The sequence below is a fragment of the Eleutherodactylus coqui genome, unplaced genomic scaffold, assembly GCF_035609145.1.
Source record: "Eleutherodactylus coqui strain aEleCoq1 unplaced genomic scaffold, aEleCoq1.hap1 HAP1_SCAFFOLD_266, whole genome shotgun sequence".
NCBI lineage: Eukaryota > Metazoa > Chordata > Amphibia > Anura > Eleutherodactylidae > Eleutherodactylus > Eleutherodactylus coqui.
In genome coordinates this window covers 11,895-15,000 of record NW_027101834.1, presented here as the reverse complement: position 1 = coordinate 15,000, position 3,106 = coordinate 11,895, and positions in this window count along the sequence as shown.

Here is a 3,106-nt window from a genome sequence, read left to right as displayed (position 1 = left end):
ATAGGCCAAAACGGGGGAAGTCAAAAAAGCACCCCCAGCAGATGTATGCGGAGGGGCTGGGGGTTGACGGGGAGCGGGCTGTTGGCAGCTGTGTGGTGGCTGCAGGGGTGGGCCTGGGCGGCTGCGGAGGGCGCCTTCAGAGTGCACCTACCAGTAGGGGCTCAAGACCCAGGCTGAGCCTCCGATGTGCCCGGGCAGGACACCCAGGAGGCGGGGAGCAGCCCCCGCTGAAGCCCAGGGCAGTTGGCAGAGATGGGTCTTTGAGAAAAAATGACAAAGTCCAAACGCTCCAGGCGCTGGCCAGGGGTGCGGACCGGGCTGGCCGGGCCGGCGGGAGCTGCGGCTGCCGGGGCTGAGCCGAGTGTCGATGCATGTCGTGAGAACCGGGAAGGGGACAAACCGGTGGCTTCAGGCCGGGTTGGAGTTCCATGAGGTCGGCCTGACTCTGGAGGTTTTCCCCTTGGCATTATCCCATAGGCCAAAAGGGGGGAAGTCAAAAAAGCACCCCCAGCAGATGTATGCATAAGGGGCTGGGGGGTGACGGAGAGCGGGCTGTTGGCAGCTGTGTGGTGGCTGCTGGCAGCCGTGTGCTGGCTGCGGGGGTGGGCCCGGGAGGCTGCGGAGGGCCCCCTGAGTGCACCTGCCAGCGGTGGCTCAAGACATTGCCTGAGCCTCCGATGTGCCCGGGCAGGACACCCGGGAGGCGGGGAGCAGCCCCCGCTGAAGCCCAGGGCAGTTGGCAGAGATGGGTCTTTGAGAAAAAATGACAAAGTCCAAACGCTCCAGGCGCTGGCCAGGGGTGCGGACCGGGCTGGCCGGGCCGGCGGGGGCTGCGGCGGCCGGGGCTGAGCCGAGTGTCTATGCTTGTCCTGAGAACCGGGAAGGGGACAAACCTGTGGCTCCAGGCCGGGTTGGAGTTCCAGGAGGTCGGCCTGACTCTGGAGGTTTCCCCCCTGGCTTTTCCCCATAGGCCAAAAGGGGGGAAGTCAAAAAAGCACCCCCGCCAGATGTATGCAGATGGGCTGGGGGGTGACGGAGAGCGGGCTGTTGGCAGCTGTGTGGTGGCTGCTGGCAGCCGTGTGCTGGCTGCAGGGGTGGGCCTGGGCGGCTGCGGAGGGCCCCCTGAGTGCACCTACCAGCGGTGGCTCAAGACATTGCCTGAGCATACGATGTGCCCGGGCAGGACACCCAGGAGGCGGGGAGCAGCCCCCGCTGAAGCCCACGGCAGTTGGCAGAGACGAGTCTTTGAAAAAAAATGACAAAGTCCAAACGCTCCAGGCGCTGGCCAGGGGTGCGGACCGGGCTGGCCGGGCCGGCGGGAGCTGCAGCTGCTGGGGCTGAGCCGAGTGTCGATGCATGTCGTGAGAACCGGGAAGGGGACAAACCGGTGGCTCGAGGCCGAGCTGGAGTTCCAGGAGGTCGGCCTGACTCTGGAGGTTTTCCCCTTAGCATTTTACCATAGGCCAAAACGGGGGAAGTCAAAAAAGCACCCCCGGCAGATGTATGCAGAAGGGGCTGGGGGGTGACGGAGAGCGGGCTGTTGGCAGCTGTGTGGTGGCTGCTGGCAGCCGTGTGCTGGCTGCAGGGGTGGGCCTGGGCGGCTGCCGAGGGCCCCCGTAGTGCACCTACCAGTAGGGGGCTCGAGACCCAGGCTGAGCCTCCGATGTGCCCGGGCAGGACACCCAGGAGGCGGGGAGCAGCCCCCGCTGAAGTCCATGGCAGTTGGCAGAGGCGAGTCTTGGAGAAAAAACGACAAAGTCCAAACGCTCCAGGCGTGCCGGCCAGGGGTGCGGACCCGGGTGGCCGGGCCGGCGGGAGCTGCGGCTGCCGGGGCTGAGCCGAGTATTAGTGCATGTCCTGAGAACCGGGAAGGGGACAAACCGGTGGCTCCAGGCCGGGTTGGAGTTCCATGAGGTCGGCCTGACTCTGGAGGTTTTCCCCTTAGCATTTCCCCATAGGCCAAAAGGGGGGAAGTCAAAAAAGCACCCCCAGCAGATGTATGCAGAGTTGGGCTGGGGGGTGACGGAGAGCGGGCTGTTGGCAGCTGTGTGGTGGCTGCTGGCAGCCGTGTGCTGGCTGCAGGGGTGGGCCTGGGCGGCTGCGGAGGGCCCCTTCAGAGTGCACCTACCAGTAGGGGCTCAAGACCCAGGCTGAGCCTCCGATGTGCCCGGGCTGAACACCCAGGAGGCGGGCAGCAGCCCCCGCTGAAGCCCACGGCAGTTGGCAGAGATGGGTCTTTGAGAAAAAATGACAAAGTCCAAACGCTCCAGGCGCTGGCCAGGGGTGCGGACCGGGCTGGCCGGGGCCGGCGGGAGCTGCGGCTGCCGGGGCTGAGCCGAGTGCCTATGCATGTCCTGAGAACCGGGAAGGGGACAAACCGGTGGCTCGAGGCCGGGCTGGAGTTCCAGGAGGTCGGCCTGACTCTGGAGGTTTTCCCCTTAGCATTTCCCCATAGGCCAAAAGGGGGGAAGTCAAAAAAGCACCCCCAGCAGATGTATGCAGAAGGGGCTGGGGGGTGACGGAGAGCGGGCTGTTGGCAGCTGCGTGGTGGCTGCTGGCAGCCGTGTGCTGGCTGCAGGGGTGGGCCTGGGCGGCTGCGGAGGGCCCCCTGAGTGCACCTGCCAGCGGTGGTTGAAGACATTGCCTGAGCCTCCGATGTGCCCGGGCAGGACACCCGGGAGGCGGGGAACAGCCCCCGCTGAAGTCCATGGCATGTGCCAGAATCGAGTCTTGGAGAAAAAATGACAAAGTCCAAACGCTCCAGGCGCCGGCCAGGGCGGTTGACCCCGGCTGGCCGGGCCGGCGGGGGCTGCGGCTGCCGGGGCTGAGCCGAGTGTCGATGCATGTCGTGAGAACCGGGAAGGGGACAAACCGGTGGCTCGAGGCCGGGTTGGAGTTCCAGGAGGTCGGCCTGACTCTGGAGGTTTTCCCCTTGGCATTTCCCCATAGGCCAAAAGGGGGGAAGTCAAAAAAGCACCCCCAGCAGATGTATGCAGGAGGGGCTGGGGGGTGACGGAGAGCGGGCTGTTGGCAGCTGTGTGGTGGCTGCTGGCAGCCGTGTGCTGGCTGCAGGGGTGGGCCTGGGCGGCTGCCGAGGGCCCCCAAA